The sequence below is a fragment of the Nomascus leucogenys genome, chromosome 1a (assembly GCF_006542625.1).
Source record: "Nomascus leucogenys isolate Asia chromosome 1a, Asia_NLE_v1, whole genome shotgun sequence".
NCBI lineage: Eukaryota > Metazoa > Chordata > Mammalia > Primates > Hylobatidae > Nomascus > Nomascus leucogenys.
In genome coordinates this window covers 56,760,635-56,782,181 of record NC_044381.1, presented here as the reverse complement: position 1 = coordinate 56,782,181, position 21,547 = coordinate 56,760,635, and the positions used below count along the sequence as shown (strand labels likewise).

General features: G+C 42.7%; 1 pseudogene; it reads left to right on the top strand.

The window, feature by feature from the left end:
* The first annotated feature begins 1,315 nt into the window (after window positions 1-1,315).
* Window positions 1,316-21,547, top strand: part of LOC100585614 — a 22,757-nt pseudogene continuing 2,525 nt past the window's right edge.

Here is a 21,547-nt window from a genome sequence, read left to right as displayed (position 1 = left end):
TCCCTTTAGAGCACACTGTTCTAAGTACTTCATGGTGATTAACTCAGTTAACTCTCACGGAAACCCTTTGAGCTAGGTACCAGTATCCACATTTTAAAAATAAGAGAACTCAGAGGAGCAGAAGCAAAAATGACTAACACAAGTCCACCCGAAGCCACACAACTAGTAAGTGGGCAAATCAGAATGTGGAGTCCGCATTCTTGCTTTAGAAGCTTGTTGCACTTGGCCAGGCTTGGTAGCTCACGCCTGTAGTCCCAGCACTTTGGGAGGCCCAGGTGGGCAGATCACGAGGTCAGATGATAGAGACCATCCTGGCTAACATGGTGAAATCTCATCTCTACTAAAAATACAAAAAATCAGCTGGGTGTGGTGGCATGTGCCTGTAATCCCAGCTACTCAGGAGGCTGAGGCAGGAGAATTGCTTAAACCAGGGAGTCAGAGGTTGCAGTGAGCCGAGATCATGCCACTACACTCCAGCCTGGGTGACACAGCAAGACTCCAACAAAAAAAAAAAAAAAAAAAAAAGAGAGAGAGAGAAAGAAAGTTGTTGCACTTAATGGCTACAATGGTTAACACGTGTTGAGAACTTACTCTGTACTAGATATTCTGTAAACAGAATCTCACAATGACCCTATCAGATAGGAACTATTATTAGCTCCATCTTACAGTTGAGAAAACGGAATGTATTATAGTCACTTCACCCTCTTACCAAGTCAATCATTGGCTTCATTTTTTTTTGTTTTGCTTGGTTTTTACATTTACTTTTTATTTTTTATTTTATTTTTATTCTTTTGAGAAGAAGTCTCACTCTGTTGCCCAGGCTGGAGTTCAGTGGCATGATCTCGGCTCACTGCAACCTCCGCCTCCCAAGTTCAAGCGATTATCCTGCCTCAGCCTCCCAAGTAGCTGGGATTACCGGCATGCACCACTACGCCCAGGTAATTTTTGTATTTTTAGTACAGAGGGGGTTTCACCATATTGGCCAGTCTGGTCTCAAACTCCTGACCTCAGGTGATCCACCCACCTGGGCCTCCCAAAGTGCTGGGATTACAGGCATGAGCCACCACACCCAGCCTGGTTTTTACATTTATTTTTAATATTTATATTTACATACAGTAAAATTTACTTTTTTGGATGTGCAGTTCTATTGCCAAATACAGAGAGGCCTATATCCACAAGTACAATCAAGATAGAGAATAGAGTGACTCCCCTCCATGGCACTAACTCCTGGCTAGCTCTCCCCCTCACACCGCCAGGCCCAGTGGCAACAGCAAGGGACTTTGACTCCCAGGGTGGGGATGGGGATGAGTCCTCAATGGGAGCCCTGATGCAGAAGGTGCGGGGTGGTGGCACTGTCAGCGGGGACCACTGGGAAGCTGAGGATGAGGACATCAAAGATAACTGGGAAGATAATGACAAAAAAGAAAAAAAACAGAGGAAGCAGAAGTAAAACCAGAGATTAAAATTTCAGAAAAAAATAAATAGCAGAGAAGATAAAAGAGAAAGAACAACAATAGAAGAAAAGGCAAGTTGAAATTAAAGAGAGGTTAGAAGAACCTGAGAACCTGAAGTTCTAAAAGCCAGAAGAACAGAACAATTTAACAGATAAACCATGCTAAAGAAATTACAGGAAGAGACAGACCTCAAATTAGCAAAGGAAATTTTCATAGTTAATAATACAGACAGGGCCCAGTGGCTCACACACGCCGAGGTGGGCAGATAACCTGAGGTCAGGAGTTCAAGACCAGCCTGACCAACATGGAGAAACCCCATCTCTACTAAAAATATAAAAAATTAGCCGGGCATGGTGGCGCGTGCCTGTAGTTCCAGCTACTTGGGAGGCTGAGGCAGGAGAATCGCTTGAACCTGGCAGGTGGAGGTTGCAGTGAGCTGAGATCACACCAGCGCACTCCAGCCTGGGCAACAGAGCAAGACTCCATCTCAAAAAATAATAATACAGTTTATGGAATAAATGCTATGAACCCATCTTTAAGAGATGACTTTACAGAGTTTGGAAAGTTACTAAAAGATAAAATTACACAATATGAAAAGTCACTATATTATGGCAGTTTTTTGGAAGTTTTGGTTGAATATGTGTGTATTTCACTGGAAATTGATGACTTGAAAAAGGTTACCAGTTCACCAACTGTGCTTTACAGTGAAAAACAAAAGCAAGCAAGGCAAAGCCAAAAAAAAGAAGAAATGTGTGGTTCCTGGAGTGGGGTTAAAAGCCACCATAACAGATGACCTGGCAGATTATGGTGGTGATGATGAAGCAACATCGTTGTCTGGGGTAAATACCTGAGATTCGTTGTCTCACGTCCACGGAAAACTGGATGTGGACATACAAAGAGTGAGGTGCACAGTGGAAGTTTAATAGGTGAAAGAAAGAGAAGAGCTCTCTGCAGAGAGGGTGCCTGGAGAAATGGGTTGCTGCCTCGACGGTGAAGGGCAGGAGATTTTGTAGATGAGCTTGGGGAGGCGGTGTTTGGTTTACATAGGGCGCAAAAGATTAGTGGGACCAGGTGTGCGTTTGCATAGCGTGTGAAAATCTGGCCATCCCCACTCTCATCTTTTATTATGCAGATGGGTTCTCTACCTGGCCGGCACCATGTTGGCTATTCTTTTACTGTACCATGGTGACAAAGAAAAGGGAAGGTGAACTCTCCATGTTCAACATACCTGGCCCCCAGGTAGCCCGTTTGCATTGGCACAGCTGCCGGCATTCACCCGTGCAAGCTTCTGGCTTGCTTACCTATGCCTGCAGCTCGATTTTTCAGGCTGCTCTTTGTTAGAAAAGAAATGATTTGGGGGCTGCCTTTTTTGTTAAAAGGGAAATTCTGCCAAGGAATCTTTTACCTTCACTATCTTCCTGGATAACTTTCTTTTTTTTTCTTTTTTTGATAGAGTTTCGTTCTTGTCACTTAGGCTGGAGTGCAATGACACAATCTCGGCTCACTGCAACCTCTGCCTCCCAGATTCAAGCAATTCTCCTGCCTCAGTCTCCCAAGTAGGTGCGACTACAAGCGCATGCCACCACACCCAGATAATTTTTGTATTTTTAGTAGAGATGGAGTTTCACCATGTTGGCCAGGATGGTCTCGATATCTTGACCTCATGATCCGCCCACTTTAGCCTCCCAAAATGTTGGGGTTACAGGCGTGAGCCACCGCACCTGGCCTCCTTTTCCTTCTTAATGTGATCTAGTATCTAAAAATAAGAGTACCAAGCCCTAGAAAAGTCTTCAAATTGCCCAGCCTGTGGGCAATATAATCCTGGCAGTTTGGGAGGCCAAGGAAGGTGGATTGCCTGAGCTCAGGAATTCAAGACCAGCCTGCGCAACATGGCAAAACCCCGACTCTACTAAAAATACAAGAAATTAGCCGGGCATGGTGGCAGGTGTTTGTAATCCCAGCTACTCAGGAGGCTGAGGCAGCAGAATGGCTTGAACCCAGAAGGCGGAGGCTGCAGTGAGCCAAGATAGCGCCACTGCACTCCAACATGGGTGACAGAGTAAGACTCTGTCTCAAAAAAAAAAAAAAAAGCCCAGCCTGTACATCAGACCCTTCTCTACATTTTAATGCAATTAATTATTTGTATAGGCTTCTTACTAGTGAACCACCCTGAATGTTTAGAAAAAGCGTCTTTGGTCATGGTTTACTTTCTTCCAATGTGCTGTTAGAATCTACTTGCTGGTATTTGACTTAGGATTTTTGCATCAAGAGTTTTAAGCGAGGTTATTCTGAGGTTATTTCTTCCTTGTGCTTTTTTGGTCAGGTTTTTATATCAGTGTTATGCTAGCCTAATACAAATAATCGGGAGGCCTTCTTTCTCTGTGGCATGAGATAGCTAAAATAACTCATCCATCTTTTCTCTTTTTTTTTTTTTTTTGAGACAGAGTATCGCTCTGTCTCCAGGCTGGAGTGCAGTGGCACGATCTCAGCTCACTGTAACCTCTGCCACTCCAGTTCAAGTGATTCTCCTGCCTCAGCCTCCCGAGTAGCTGGGACTACAGGTGAGCGCCACCACACCTGGCTAACTTTTGTATTTTTAGTAAAGATGGGGTTTCACCATGTTGGCCAGGATGGTGTCCATCTCTTGACCTTGTGATCCGCCCACGCTGGCCTCCCAAATGCTGGGATTACAGGCATGAGCCACTGCGCCCAGCCTTCATTCATCTTTCCTTTTTTTTGAGACGAAGTCTCGCTCTTATCCCCCGGGCTGGAGTGCAATGGTGCGATCTCAGCTCACTGCAACCTCCACCTCCCCAGTTCAAGTGATTCTCCTGCCTCAGCCTCCCGAGTAGCTGGGATTACAGGTGCCCGCCACCACACGCAGCTAATTTTTGTATTTTTAGTAGAGATGGGGTTTCACCATGTTGGCCAGGCTGGTCTCGAACTCCTGACCTCAGGTGATCTGCCTGCCTTGGCCTCCCAAAGTGCTGGGATTACAGGCGTGAGCCACCATGCCCTGCCCATTCATTGTTTCTATAAAGGTTTGTCAAGTCCGTTTTTGACAAGAAAAGTAAGAGTTTTTTTAATACAAGATGGAGCTATAGGTTGTCTCTGCTCAGGTAGGCTTTCCTTAATTTCCACCCTTCATTTTATTTTCTTTTTTGTTTGTTTGTTTGTTTTGTTTTGAGATGGAGTCTTACTCTGTTGCCCAGGCTGGAGTGCAGTGACACAATCTCAGCTCAGTGCAACCTCTGCCTCCTGGGTTCAAGTGATTCTCCTACCTCAGCCTCCCTCCTGCTGGGACTACACGCACGAGTCACCACGCCCAGCTAATTTATTGTATTTTTAATAGAGACGGGGTTTCACCATGTTGCCTGGGCTGGTCTCAAACTCCTGAGCTCAAGTGATCTGCCTGCCTCAGCCTCCCAAAGTGCTGGGATTACAGGTGTGAGCCACTGCGCCGGGCCTTATTTTCTTCTCACTACCCTCACCCCCTTCCTTCTGCTCCTTCCACGAGTCTTAGCAAAAGCTTCCTTTTTACAACTTGCCTTTTTAGTAATCTAATTTTACCTGGAAAATGCCATTTATAGTATATTTACCTTCCCTATTTGTATGTGTCATATTGCTGAGTTAGTTAGAAAATTACAAAACTTTTCATCAAAGTGATTGTTCCAAAACAATGTTTTGTTGTGGGAGAAGTAGGGTTGGTACTCTGAAGCTATCCTAAATGTCTATAGGATGTTTCTCAGCAAGCCATATATACCCTAATTCCCCTCTCTGGTTTTGGGTGGTTCAATATTATAAAGAGAAGCATTGGGGGAGCAAATATAAGACCACAAATATTTCATGCAATATCAGTTATGGCTATAGAAGCAAATGAAACAGAGAAGAGAAATAACTCTGTGAGCTGACAGTGTAGGGATGGTAGGCAAGGGGAATTTCTTGGATGAAATGTCCCTTTAACTATGCTTACAGAGAAGGCCTCAGAGACAAATCAGGTTACGGCTTTTAAAAACTCACTACTATCTTTAGACCATGGCATATTATAAAATAATTAATTTTAGACAATTCTATACAGTCATCCATTGGTATTTTAGGGGAATTGATTCCAGAACCCTTCCTGGATACCAAAATTCCTGATGTTCAAGTCCCTTATATAAAATGGCATAGTATTTATAAATAACCTACACACACTCTCTTGTATACTCCAAAGAAGCCCCTTTTGACATTTTTGTACAATTCTTCTCTAGGGTAATGACCATTAAAAGTTAATTTATTTTAAAGGTTAATGTAAATAAATTTTGAATGTGAATCTATTGTATTTCCTCCTAAGATCACACAGAGATCTCTTATTTGTTTACACCCCCCTTTTGTTGGCAGTAAGATCTTTCTTTGATTACAAAAAAAATAAAAAGAAGAACCTTCAAGCTCAAGCTAATAAGAAATCTCTTTGCAAAGTCATATCTAAAGTCGTAAGTCACTTTAAAACTCAGTCCACCACGGGAACATGCTGAGCTCTGGAACCAGGTGGTGCCTGCGCCTGTGGTGGCCTGTGTCCCAGAGGTCCCTTCAAGGCGCTGGCCGAGCTCTGCAGCTCATCTGTTGACTCCTGCTCCCTCTGCTGGCCCCGCTGCTCAGTGGCCATCCCCAAAACAGCACTTGTGTCAGACCTACAATGGGCCTCAGGAGACAGCAAAGACAGGTCTACTTGGGGAAACTGAGTCCCAGCTGGTGATGGACCTTGCTCAAACTCAGTCAGTGGCAGGGCCAGCACTGCAGCCAGCCTTCCCACTGTTCTCCAGTCCTCACAATTACACAATTACTCATAGCTACTCAAATATTTTAGCACTTGGTGGTACTCCTAACCTATGAGCTGCTTTTCCAAAAACAAACACGTTTCAAAGTGCATATATTATTAATTTATAATGTACAAATAATGGTTGACATTTTGACTGAGTTAACCAAAAGATTTTTTTTTTTTTTTTTTTTTTTTTGAGACGGAGTCTCGCTCTGTCACCCAGGCTGGAGTGCAGTGGCGCGATCTCGGCTCACTGCAAGCTCCGCCTCCTGGGTTCTCGCCATTCTCCTGCCTCAGCCTCTCCGAGTAGCTGGGACTACAGGCGCCCGCCACCACGCCCGGCTAATTTTTTTTATATTTTTAGTAGAGACGGGGTTTCACCGTGGTCTCGATCTCCTGACCTCGTGATCCGCCCGCCTCGGCCTCCCAAAGTGCTGGGATTACAAGCGTGAGCCACCGCGCCCGGCCTGAAAGATTTTTTTAAAAAGATTCTGTTACTGATGCTGGTGATACACATAACAAAAATAATGAATCCCAAAAACATTGTACTGAGCAAAACAAGCCAGACATAAAATAGTATGTGTGTAAAGTTCCATTTATTCCTTTTACATGAAGGTCCAGAACAGGCAGAACTACCCTATGCTGATAGAAATCACATCACTGATTTCCTGGGGAAGGAGGAACTTCCAATGGGCCCAGGGGGAACTTCCAATGGGCCCAGGGGAACATTTTAGACTGATGGAAATGTACTAGATCTTGATTGTGATGTTGATGGCACAGCCACACACACTTGTCAAAACCCACTGAACACTTATCAAAACCCATTGAACTATACATTTTATTTTATATTATTTTATTATTTTTTCTTTTTGAAATAGGGTTTCACTCTAGCCCAGGCTAGAGTACAGTGGCATGATCACAGCTTACTGCAGCCTCGACCGCCCAGGTTCAAGCAATCCTCCCACCTCAGCCTCTTGAGTACCTGAGACTACAGGCATGTGCCACCACATCTGGCTAATTTTTGTATTTTTTGTAGAGATGAGTTTTTGTCATATTGCTGAGGTTGGTCTTGAACTCCTGAGCTCAAGTGATCCTCCCACCTCGGCCTCCCAAAGTGCTGGGATTACAGGCATGAGCCACCTCACCCAACTGAAGTACACATTTTAAATGCGTGTATTTGTATTTGGTGTAAATTGTACCTCAATAAAGTTGGTTTTAAAAGAAAAACGCTCTGGGCTAGTCAAATCATAAACTCTAATCAGTTCTTTCAACCTGAATATACCTGGACCTATTTTTTAAAAGAAAAAATAAAAAGGTCAAGAGCGGTGGCTCACGCTATAATCCCAGCACTTTGGGAGGCCAAGGATCACCTGATGTAAGGAGCTCAAGACCAGCTTGGCCAACATGGTGAAAGCCTGTCTCTACTAAAAATACGAAAATTAGCTGGGCGTGGTAGCATGCACCTGTTAATTCCAGCTACTCGAAAGGCTGAGGCAGGAGAATCACTTGAACCCAGGAGGCAGAGGTTGCAGTGAGCCAAGATGGCACCACCGTACTCTAGCCTGGGCGACAAGAGTGAAACTCCATCTCAAAAAAAAAAAATATGAATACCAATAAACAGACATCCTCTTGCTTCAGTATTTGGCCACATGCTTTGATTTCCTGAAAAAGAATAAAAACCTAGATCCAAAAAGCAGTGTCAGGGAGGGAAATCATAGTTTCCACATGTTTTCTCAGAAGACAATTGAGTGCCAACGACAACACGCTAACAGGAGAAATAAAATTATGGCAAGAGCATGATGCTGGGTGGAGGTCTTTTGAATCCCCAGCTCATACCTCAAGACAGTGCTTGGCCACAGGTGAGCTCAGGGCCTGAGTGCACGTGGCACAGGCCAAACCAGGAGCCACTCAAGGCAACACCAGGGCTCAGCCCCTCACCAAGGTGTGTGCTCTGGGGTGGAGACTCAGCTGCCAGACAGAACTGTGACTTGGAGTTTCTGTTCCACCTCAAACTTTCTCTCATGTGACAGTGGCTATACTGCACTGTGACCTCGCATTGATTGCCACTCTTCATAAGCCATGCACCACAACTTTATTTATGGTACCAGGTCTTACATGTGTGAATTAGGACTTAGACGGAAGAAAATCCAGTTCTGGATTCTGGGTTCAAATTTGCTGGTAAAAAAATAGGGATTTGTTTATTTATTTTAGAGACAGGGTCTTGCTGTGTTGCCCAGGGTGAACCCAAACTTCTGGGCTCAATCAATACTCCCACCTCAACCTCCCAAGTAGCTGGGACTTCAGGCACCTCACCCAGCTTTGTTACAAACTCTTTAACTCATTTAATCCTTACAGCAACCTTCTTTGCAAGATTCTCTTATCACCCCCATTGTACAGATAAGGAAACTGAGATAGAGAGAAGTTCAGTAGCTTCATCAACATTATAGAAGGGACAAAGCCAGGCAGCAAAACTAGGCTGTCTGTCCTGATAGCTCACGCTTTTAATCAGCATTTTTTACAGTGCCTCTCCACACTAAATCAAGATGTGGATGCTGCTATGACCTGAATGCTCCTGTCCTCCCAAAATTCGTATGTTGAAATTCTATCTGTCAAGGTGATGGTAGTAGGAAGGAGGTGGTTCCTTGGGAGGATGATTAGATTATGGGGGTGGAGCCCCCGTAAACCGAATTAGTGCTTTTATAAAAGAGGCCCCAGAGAGGCCTTCAGCCCCTTCCACCATATAGGACAGACAGAGACGGTGCTGTCTAGGAGCCAGAAATCAGGCCCTCCCCAGACGCTGAATCTGCCAGTGCCTTGATCTTGGACTTCTCAGCCTCCAGAACTGGGAAAAATAAATATCTGTTGTTTATGGGCTACCCTGTGTGTGATATTTTGTTATAACAAATAATAGCCCAAACAACTAAGGTACTTTAAACCCTCACTACTCAAAGTGGGGTCCATGGATTAGCAGTCGCAGCACCAACCAGGAACTTCTTAAGAATGCAGAGCCTGAGGCTGGGTGCGGTGGCTCACACCTGTAATCCCAGCACTTTGGGAGGCCGAGGCGGGCGGATCATGAGATCAGGAGATCGAGAACATCCTGGCCAACATGGTGAAACCCCGTCTCTACTGAAAAAAAAATACAAAAAATTAGCCGGGCGTGGCGGCGGGCGCCTGTAGTCCGAGCTACTTGGGAGGCTGAGGCAGGAGAATGGCCTGAACGCGGGAGGCAGAGCTTGCAGTGAGCCGAGATCGCGCCACTGCACTCCAGCCTGGGCAACAGACCGAGACTCTGTCTCAAAAAAAAAAAAAAAAAAAAAGAATGCAGAGCCTGTCCTCCCTAGACCTACTGGCTTAGAGCTGGCATTTTAACAAGATCCTCAGGTAGTTCACTAAAGTCGGAGAAGAGCTGCTCTAAACAAGAAAGCGTTCAGTTTCTCTTGCATTGTTTTGCTCTGTGTTTGCTTTTCTTTTAGTCCCAGGCTCCTTTGAGAATCTGATGAAAGTCATGGATCCTGGGCAAAAAAAAATGTGCACAGGATTTTGAAGAGGAGTTCATAGATTCATGTTCATGAAACCCTATTGCGGAGGATTTGAAGGTGCTGAGAATCAGTCCTTTATGCCTTTCATGCATTATTACATGTAGTCCTTATAAACCCACTATCGTTAACATGGGAACTTGGAGAGGTTAAGTAGCTTGCAAGAGTCATAGCTAGGAAGTGCTGACGCCAGGGTCAAACTAGACATTCTATCCCCAGGGTCCAACTATAACGCTTTTCTGCTGAGAGGGGTGACTCAGCTACAGTGATTCTGGGGAATATCCTGATACAACTTTCCCCTTCTCTGACAAGTTCAACCTCTCCACTACAGTACAGTTCCCATGAAGGAAGCGCCAATGGAGTGATGAGGTGGGGGCCACTGCCTACAGAGGGAGCTTGGCTGGATGGTGGATGGATCCTAGCAATCCACGTGATGGTGGGTGTCCTGGGAAGGTCTCCTGTGTATCTTCCTGACACATTTCCAACCTGTCCAGCCTCAAGCCACGTGCCAATGCATAACTTTCACCTATGTCACTCTCCTACTTTCAACCATGGTTGGCAAAGAGATTTCCTTTCATGGGCCAACTGATTAGATTGGTAGTGGCTGCTTGGTGTTCCAGTATTAAAGAGAAGCCAGTTGAGGACTGTGATAGATTAGTAACACCTGCCCCCCAGTGGCACAGGATATCACAGCAGTAGGAATGCCACCTGGTCCATTAAATCACTGCTTAATTCCCTTGGCTTTCCATTCTTTTATTTAACACACCTGTACTAAATATGAATTCTGTATACACAGCAAAAGCACTCTTATCCATCCTAATGGAATGACAAACTTAAACTGCCTGACAGAATGAAGTATTACTAACAAGCACATACACCTTAAACATTTCATTTTCAATTAAAACACTTACATACTTATGAATTAACCACTTTCAGAAGAAGGGCTAAGTCCCTTTGCTTCTGGGTCCACTCTTTTGGAGTTTCCCATAGATTTTTTTCACACCAGACTCAAAATGCACCGTTTTTTCTTTCTTTCTTTCTTTCTTTTTTTGAGTCAGGGTCTTACTCTGTCACCCAGGCTGGAGTGCAGTGATGTGATCATGCCCCACTACGGCCTCGACCTCCTGGGCTCAAGTGACACTCCCACCTCAGCTTCCTGCGTAGCTGGGACTACATGTGTATGCCACCATATCTGGCTAATTTTTATTTTTTGTAGAGAGAGGGTCTCCCTATGTTGCCCAGACTGTTCTCGAACTCCTGGGCTCAAGTGATCCTCTCACTTTGCCCTCCCAAAGTGCTGGGATTATAGGCATGAGCCACCACACCCGGCCAAAATGCACTATCTTTTAAAGATCCTTCCGAAGCAATCTGCTGGCAGTATCTTAACAGATTCCCAGTTACTATCGGCTTCCCCACACCTCATCCAAAAGCAAAATTTATGGGAAATTTATATATAATTTTCCAAGCATTCAACTTAGTTTTCATACAAATAATCCTTTTCTTTCCCCCTCATAAAGTTACCAAACCACACATTTCATCAAATTATATAATTATGTAACAAGTATAATTTGTACAAAGAGATTTGGGCAGAAACACAACTAATTACTGGATATATGCTATCAACCAGCTGCAAAGCATTTTACGGAGAACTGGAGAGCATTAGTTACTCTCATGAGCCAGATAAGTGATGGCCAGTTAGCGGAGTTTTGGTTATACTACACAGAGCCCTCTCTGGTGACATTCAATTAAATGGGACTCTCTATTAGTTGAAATTTCCATGTATGATGTTCCTAATATGTCTGTAAGGCATTGAAATTCCTGATGTAGGCTGGGCATGGTAGCTCACACCTATAATCTCAAAAGATTAGGAGGGCGAAGTAGGCAGATTACTTGAGTCCAGGAGTTCGAGACCAGCTTGGGCAAAATGGCAAAACCCCATCTCTACGAAAAATACAAAAATTAGCCAGGCACGGTGGTCCAGGCATGGTGGTATGCACCTGTAGTCCCACCTACTCAGGAAGCTGAGGTGGGAGGATCGTCTGAGCCCAAGGAGGTTGAGACTGCAGTGAGCCATTGCATCACTGCACTCCAGCCTGGGCGACAGAGTAGGACCCTGTCTGAAAAACAAAACAAAACAAAGAGATCCTGCTATGACTTGGAATTATAAAACGAAGAGGAACAAAAGATTAAAATATGTTCAGATAATCCTTTCTGGTGTCTTCACCTTTTTTGCAGGGAGTCTTTTGACATCATTTTAAACTTATGTTCTCCCATAAGAACTCTCGTAATTTAGCTTTTGTCAAATCTGAAATAAGGAGAGGTTAAAATATATATAAATTAAAGTAAGTTTGTGATCTCCATAGTGTTATGATAACTTTGTTACCTGTAATACCCCGAAGAAAATATTGATCTTGGCAAGTAGTAACAGAAACCAAAAATAACAGTGGTTAAGACAAGAGAGATATTTGGGGGTTTCTTTGTTTTGTTTTATTTTGTTTTTCTTCTCACAGAGATAGGCAGTCTGGGGCTAGAATAGCAAATCCAGGTTTACCTGGGATGCAAGCTTTTTATTTCTGTCCAACTGCCTTACTTTATGACTTCCATCCTCAAGTTTGCTTCATGGTCTCAAGATGGCTGCTGCAGCCCCAACTATTACGTTACCATTCAACGCAGGATGACAATAAGGGAAGGCCACAAACCATGTGCTTCCCAGTCAATTCAGGCCCCTTAGAAAAACTTTACTGGAAAGCCCCACCTAGTGACCTCTGCGTACTTTATCACTGGCGCTCTTATCTGTAAGAATATCTAAAAACATCATTTTATAGCTAGGCACCAGATTCAATGATTTTGAGTTCTTGTTACTGAGAAAGAAGGAAAGACTGGATAGTGAGTAGAGTAGATGATCAACAGCGTTTCCCACAAAATATAATCTGGGCAGGCACAGTGGCTGACGCCTATAATCCCAGCACCTTGGGAGGGTGAGGGAGGAGGATCGCTTGAGCCTAGGAGTTCAAGACCAGTCTGGGCAGCATGGTGAAACCCCGTCTCTACAAAAAATACGAAAATTAGCTGGACATGGTGGCTCATGTCTGTGGTCCCAGCTACTAAGGAGTCTGAGGTGGGAGAATCACCTGAGCCTGGGAGGTCAAGGTTGCAGTCAGCCGTGATCACACCGCTGCACTCCAGCCTGGGTGACAAAGGGAAACCCTGTCTCAAAAAAAAAAATAAATAAAATAAGTAAATTTTTAAAAATCCTAGCAGGATATTCTAAAAACTGAAATATTTGATACACATCTTATTTCCTGACTGGTCCAAATAACCGGGAATTTCTGTATACTGCAAAGATCTATTGATGTTTTGCTTTGGAAAAGTGCTGTTCAGCTGTTACAACTATGTTTTAGACACCGTGTGGAACACTTGTTTTATTCACTCCCTAACTCCATTTCAAGCCACACGCTACCCAGGACATTTGGGTCGGGTGCCAGCTCAAGCTCACATGATTGTTGCTACCATGAGCAGAATTCCGCTTCTACAAAGTACATACTGTGCTTTGTAGTTGTGAGCTTTTAGAAATATTGGTCAAGGTCATATTACCGATTTTTGCCAATCAATTGCACCTGAGAGCACAAGACGCACTAGGCAGGCAGCAAAAAGCAGGGGACTGACTGCCCAGGGTGGCTTGCCTCCGGTTTCTTTTTCAAGGCAGCCAATGCTTTTTACAAGGGTGCAGTAAGTTCTCTCTTCTCCAGTATCCAATACAACAGTTGCAATAGTGTATCTTAGACTCATTTGGAAATACAATTCACCAAACACTTAACAAGCGCTGACTTTGTTAGAAGATGGGAATGCCCTCAAAGATTTCACACCTACGAAGGGAGATGAGATGTGAGACACTGATTAACGAGTAAAAGGAAGGCCTAGAGAGATTATGGAAGAAAGTTCATAGCTTCCTTACTTCTACTAAGTTACACTTGAACAAGCCCCAGCCCACAAGGCCCCTTCCTTCTCAGTGGTTGTCCTGGACACTCCACTCTCCACATTTTTTTTTAAACCTTCATGGGAAGTATTAGATTTCTTGCTTTTACTTTTTGGGCATCAAAGTCCTATTCACCAAGCATCTCCAACTATAATTTGTTAGGCTACATGTAATCAATTCCTTCCTCTGTTCCCATCATCTCTAATGCTTCTTTCAGATGCTGTATTGGCTGGCATTGTTCACTAATGACAAGACCTCACTAGGACCAGGCGAGATCACTTTGGCTTCCATTGTCTGACCATCCCGTGACCATCACCAACAATGTCAAACACTTAACAACCTCTGACACCCTTTAGCACCATGGCTCAGACTCTCAGGTTTAAAGCATGATGGATGCATAAATTCAGCTGGCCCCCAATCACCCCTCTCTCACAGGTACCATCTCAACATCGGTTATGTACCTCTACCTCCCCAAATCCACCTCCTCCCAAAGTCTGAACTTCCAGTAGTGGGGAAATGCCCTCTCTCCTAAATTCCTGGTTCCATCCTCCCAATGTATAAGCAAATTGTCCGAGGTCAGAATCGTGATTCCCAGTGAACACACTAGTTCAAGAATTTGGGGTTACTTATGTACACAAATAAATAAAGATGCAATATAAATGAATGTAACAATGTAACAACAGACAAGTATGAGGAAGAGAGTACAATGGGTATATTCTAGTACTCAGAATACCAGTCATACGTATGTAATTTGTTTTTTTATCTAAAATACACTTTTCCATACAGTAATTTATTTGAACTCAAAGACTCTAGCATGTACAGAAATAGGTCAGGTATTATTATCATTTTAAACATCAGAAAACAGAATCTTAGAAAGATTAAATACCTTTCTCAAAAACCTCTCAAACAGTACAATAGAACTTCAATGTAAATCCAGATCTTCTGTCCAAATCCAGTTCTTCTTCTACTACATTATCTGCTCATGGAATTACTCTAATGTTCAGCTCATTGTGGGGCAGCCTTAACTAAGAAAACATTATAAATCTCCCTCTTGATTGGGTGCAGTGGCTCACGCTTGTAATCCCAGGACTTTGGGAGGCCGAGGTGGGTGCACCACTTGAGGCCACGAGTTTGAGACCAGCTTGGCCAACATAGTGAAACCCCGTCTCTACTAAACATACAAAAAATTAGCTGGGTGTGGTGGCAGGCACCTGTAATCCCAGCTACTCGGGAGGCTGAGGCAGGAGAATTGCTTGAACCCGGAAGGTGGAAGTTACAGTGAGTCGAGATTGTGCCATTGCACTCCAGCCTAGGCAACAACAGCAAAACTGTGTCTCAAAAAAAAAAAAAAAAAACTCCCTGTTTTTCAGTATCAGAGCCTACTATGTGAGTTTACAAGTCTTCCTTAACTTACCGGGCTGAATTACTCCTTTAGATCTTTGTTATTTCTCCCACTGGGAAGTGGAGTCATTTCCTTCCCCTTGAATCTTGGCAGGCTTTGGTGACTTGCTTCACCAATGTAACGTTGCAGAAGTGATTTATGAAGCTAGGTCATAAAAAGCCTGTCAGCTTCTATCCAGACCTCCTAAGAACTCACTCTTAGAAGCCTGCTGCTATGCTGTGATGAAGTGCAAGCAGCCCATAGAAAGAGCCATGGGGAGAGGAAACAAGGCCCCAAGAGACAGCCCTGGCTGAGCTCCTGGCCAAAAGCCATGTGACGGAACCATCCTAGAAGTGGATCACCCAGTCCCCTTAAAGACAGATGAGCTGTCTCCACCCAACCTACCCAACTTGCAGATCCATAGACCAAGTAAATGATTGTTATTATTTCAAGCCATTAGGTTTTAAGATGATTTGTTTCATAGCAAATAACTGCAGCCTACCTTTCCAAAACCTTCATGGCTAACAACAATACGCAAACAGAAGTAGTAGCATATATCAAACTGGCTATACATTATGAATACTTGCATGTTTATTTCACTTACATATTCTATTTTATATTTTTAAAAGTAAATGAAGAGGCCGGGCGCAGTGGCTCACACCTGTAATCCCAGCACTTTAGGAGACCTAGGTGGGCAGATCACCTGAAGTCAGGAGTTCAAGGCCGGCCTAGATAACATGGTGAAACCCTGTTTCTACTAAAAATACAAAAAATTAGCCGGGTGTGGTGGCACACACCTGTAATCCGAGCTACTCGGGAGGCTGAGACAGGAGAATTGCTTGAACCCGGGAGGCGGAGGTTGCAGTGAGCTGAGATTGCACCACTGCACTCCAGCTTGGGCAACAAGAGTGAAACTCTATCTCAAAAAAAAAAAAAAAAAAAAGTAAATGAAGAGTACCCTCTGATTTAAAAAGAAAAAAAAAGGCAATTAGATGAATTGCTTTAAAATGCCTTCAACCCTAAATAATAAAAATCTTATTATAAATATATTAGTATTTTGTTCAAAACTCTGTGAAAAGAATTAGGCCCTCCAGCTTTTACAGTTCCATGAAGGGCTTCTAAATATAGGAAAGTAAAACTGAAATTTATGTCAGTTTGTTAATGGCCTCACTTAAAACTATAACAGTTAATTAACTAATTAACAACTTAATTAACTCAGCAGTTAATTTACTTACTTGAGTTCATTTAAATTCCCTAGATGTGATTTAATGAACTTTCAGTGTAATTTCTGACTAACCATGTAAATTGTATGATGTATATCTCTTCAATTTGGAATTTTTTTTTGAAATAATATTATTTAAGGCAGAACACTAAGCCTACTAGTGAGTTTTCATTTTTTTCTTCAATAGGGAAACTCTGAACTTCTGGCAAGTAGCAAATTTCCCATCAACCTTGCTGGGGTATTTTTTGTTATTGTTTTTGTTTTTGAGACAGGACTCACTCTATCATCCAGACTGGAGTGTAGTGGCATGATCTCGACTCACTGCAACCTCTGCCTCCTGGGCTCAGGTGATCCTCCCACCTCAGTCTCCTGAGTAGCTGGGGCTACAGGCATGTGTCACCACACCCAGCTAGTTTTTGTATTTTTAGTAGAGATGGGGTTTCATGTTGGCTAGGCTAGTCTGGAACTCCTGGGCTCAAGAGATCTGCCCACCCCGGCCCCGCAAAGTGCTGGGATTACAGGCATGAGTTAATCCACCCAGCCCCACTCAGCCTTTTTACTTTCACAAAGAAAATCATATTTGGATTTGCTGGCTTGTTTAAATGCATCAAAATAAGATTCACAAATCAGCAAGCCAATGTGACCAAATTTCATGATAGTTTATTAATAATTAATTATATATTCTTAAAAAATGGACATTGAAACAAACAATAATTGAAAAAGAAACTGTTATAAAACATTTCTCTGGTCCATGGATTTACTTATTTAACCAATATGTTTACATAGCAGTAGGTAATGTCAGGTTACTCAATATGTGGCCCATCAACCTGCGCCCATCTATGAACTGTTTTTACCAATGGGAAATGAGAACAAGAAGTAAGTGTTTAGATATATTTACAGGACTTTGAGAGAATAAATGTATGTCTATTGACTATCATAAAGAGACATTTGGAGGCCAGGTGCAGTGGCTCACGCCTGTAATCCCAGCATTTTGGGAGGCTGAGGCAGGCGGATCACCTGAGGTCAGGAGTTCAAGACTAGCCTGCCCAGCATGGCGAAACCCCGTCTCTACTAAAAATACAAAAATTAGCCAAGTGTGGTGGTGAGTGCCTGTAATTTCAGCTACTCGGGAGACTGAGGCAGGAGAATCACTTGAACCTGGGAGGCAGAGGTTGCAGTGAGCTGAGATCGCACCATTGCATCCCAGCCTGGGCAACAAGAGTGAAATTCCATCTCAAAAAAAAAAAAAAGAAAAAAAGAAAAGAAAAGAAAAAAAGAGAGAGAGACATTTGGGCTTGCATTTTGCCCGGTATTTTTATTTTAGTTTTCTAATCATTCATTTTTATTGTGTTTTACAAACATCTCAGTCTGCAACAGATTGCTTTTTTTTTCAAAGCTGGTTCTTTTTCAAAGATGGTTTGCGAAGCACTGATTTAACTGTACTAACTACTGTGGCAAACAAAAATTGGATAAAAAATGATCCCTGCTTTCATAAAGCTTGCATATTAATAAGAAAGGCAGGTTGTGATTGTTGCATAATTGAAGTGTAAACAACATGTTCTAGACACTTAGAGGAAAAAGATGATTCCACAAGGAAAGGTAACAGAAGGCTTTGTGGAGGAGGCAATTGTTGAATGAGGTCTTATTTGATGAATGAGTAGAGTTTGGGGAGGTAAAAACAGAAGAGGATACAGATTTCAGGCAGAGTGAACAATGGGAGTGAAGTCAGGGGGAACAAATGCAGCTATGTATTCGGAAAAACATGCAACTGACCTCATTTGGTAGGAGCAGAGGGAATGTGACAAATCTAGGATAGACCCAGAGGCCCAATTGTAGAAGGCCTTTTAAATGTGAAGCTAAGAGGTATGCACTTGCCTGAGGTCATCTCCAAACTGCTACTGAAAATTTCTAAGCAGAGAAGTGGTGTTCTTAAAGTTGTGCTTCTGACAGAGGAATTCGAGGGGAGAAAAACTGGAGAATTAGATGAGGAAGGATACTCCAGATTCTTCAGGTACAACCTGATAGATTCAAGTCATCTTAAGACCCTGTCAACTGAAATTTTTAAAAGTACACTTTTAACCTTTCCAAAGTAGTGATCAACAAGTGAAAATACAACAGCAATTTACCCCAGAAAGCTCCTGAGTAAATGACGGGTTGCTAACATTTATGATGCATTTGCCGTGTGCATTTTAGGTCCAGTATCTCATGTAATCAACAAAACCACTCTATTTCAGGTTCTATCATCCCCATTTTACATATGAGTAATTTGAGGCTATAAAAGTTAGGTCCCATACCCAAGGTCACTTGCTAAATAATAAGAGCCTAGGGCCAGGCGCGGTGGCTCACGCCTGTAATCCCAGCACTTTGGGAGGCTGAGGTGGGTGGATCATGAGGTCAGGAGTTCAAGATCAGCCTGGCCAAGATGGTGAAATCCCAAGTCTACTAAAAATACAAAAATTAGCCAGGTGTGGTGGTGGGTGCCTGTAATCTCAGCTACCCAGGATGCTGAGGCAGGAGACTCTCTTGAACCCAGGAGGTGGAGGTTGCAGTGAGTTGAGATCACGCCGTTGCACCTAGCCTGAGCAACAAGAACAAGATTCTGTCTCAAAAAAAAAAAAAGAAAAAAAAAAAGCACCTAAAATTAACCAAATCAGTCTGATACCAAAGTCCATTTTGGCACTATTGGATGCCAAACAAAAAGTAATCACTCAAACATGTTAGGCTTTCCCTGAATAAAGGATGATTTAGAAGACAATTAAAATTCATACCAGCTATCTACTTGAACCTTATGAAGCCCATTCTTTGGGAACGTCTGGGATTTTATCTGTTTTTCCATCTGAAAGATGAGACTACAATGAACAATAGGAAGATGATTTTTCTTTAGTAACAGCTGAGGATATTTTTATATCTATAAACTCTTGAATATTCTTGCTTCACAAAAGGACCAGCACAAGTTGCGTTAAAAAAAAAAAAAATACTTAGCCAGGCACAGTGGCTCACGCCTATAATCCTAGCACTTTGGGAGGCCAAGGCAGGCAGATCACGAGGTCAGGAGTTCAAGACCAGCCTGGTCAACACGGTGAAACACTGTCTCTACTAAAAATACAAAAATTAGCTGGGTTTGGTGGTGTGTGTCTGTAATCCCAGCTACTCGGGAGGCTGAGGCAGGAGAATCACTTGAACCAGGGAGGTGGAGGTTGCAGTGAGCCAAGATCATACCACTGCACTCTAGCCTGGACGACAAAGCGAGACTCCACCTCAAAAAAAAAAAAAAATTTTATCAATATAACAAACCAAATATATGACTGCCTATCCAGAAGTACAAGTTACAATGGCAAGTCTGCACTTGAATAAATGGTGGCAATAAAAGGTGAAAAACAAACACTATAAAGTTTATGGATTTGCCTAGTTGGAAAGGAGAAGCTAATGGAACAGAAACTACTGATCATAGCACCATTATTCTCTAGAAATGTGAGCAATTTCAAAGACACTATTTTTTATCTTGAAAAAGATTCTAATTTAATTGTCTTCCATACTATAAATACAATTATATATCTGTTGTTTGAGAATCTTAGAAAAGAACCTTTAATTAAAACAATGCACATGGTTGAGACAGAAATTCTAATAGAGGCACTTCTCTTTGAACACGTAACTTAGGAACTTACTGACAGATGTATCCTCCAATGCCAGCCCCTGAGAAGCTCCAAGGAAGAGCAGTATTTAGTTTCTCATAACTGTTTCCTAAGCCTAAATAGAAATGTCTAAGTATGTTGCAGTCTCCTTCATCTACTCTCCTTGCCAATCTCTTTAGCACACAATCCCAGCCTCGATGTTCTAACTAGTGTTCAGATTCCCAGGCTAGCTCACAAGAGTAGCCAGATTCAAACTGTAGCAGAAATAAGATTCAAGAAAAAATAGTATAGGAAAAAGGATGGGAGACAGGACAATGTATGTTCTGGTTATCTACTGCTGTGTAATAAATCACACCTAAACATAATGCCTGAACAGCAATGGTTTGTTAGCCCATGTGTTTCTGTAGATTGACTGAGCTCAGCAGGGAGGTTATTGACTAAGGTCTCTCATGCAGTTGCAGTCAGGTAGAACTGAGGCTGAAATTATCTAAAAGTTAACTGGACTGGACATCCAGGACAGTTCCTTTAGTCACCACATATGACATCTCACTTGGGATGGTTGGCAGAGCTGGTGGCTGATCAGGCATCTCTCTCTCTCCAAGAGCACGCGCTCTCTCTCTCCCCTGCCAAGCTCTCTCTCTCTCTCTCCTTGGCTAAACTTGATTTCCTCACAGTGTGAGCAGTAGGACTTCTTACCTGTTGGCTGGCACCACCCCACACCCCCCACCCAGAGTGTGTGTTTTAAAAGGGCAAGGCAAAAGCTGCAAGGGTCCTTCTGATTTGGCTCGAAATCATACTGCACCACTTCTGCCACATGCTACTTGTTCCTATGAGACTGGGTCAGATTTAATATGAGAAGAAACTGCACAAGGGCATGAATTCCAGAAGGCTTGGTCCAATATGAGGGTGGGAGCGAGTATCTTTGGAGACTAGCAACAGAAAGGGATAAGAAAAGGACCTTTTAGGGTTGTGATCAATCTCAAAGGAGAAATTCAAATTTTTAGATACATTACTGGTTTAACAGGACTTAAAGTGGAATAGTACCAACTAGCTGGGATCCTATCTACCAGTTACAGTATTATTCCTAGGGGAAATTTCACTTTGAGTGAAATACATAGTGGTTTTAAAACAAAGGATTTTTAACACAACCAATTTATGAGTGTAGGATTGGGAATCTGCTGATCTTAAACTTACTATCCACCAAACTAGGCATCTCTTGAAAGTAAAACCTTTCTGTTTCTCCAACATCCAGTTGTCTGTCATTCTGATTTATTTTACTTCAGAGTTATGAATAATCACTATGAATACAAAATACTTAAAAAAATATAAAAACAAAACTTTTGAATCATATGATTCTATATAACTTGATTCTCCCACTTACATCGTTGTAAGCTTGTTAACAACATAGAAAATTCTATATTTCTATTGTCAATAATTATCAATACACACGTGGGGCTGGCATTAAATAATGACTACGGGTTCCTTTCAAGGAAGTTTTTGTTTCTTTTGGAAAAGCACCTCTATATTTGTAAGTGCAACTTCGAA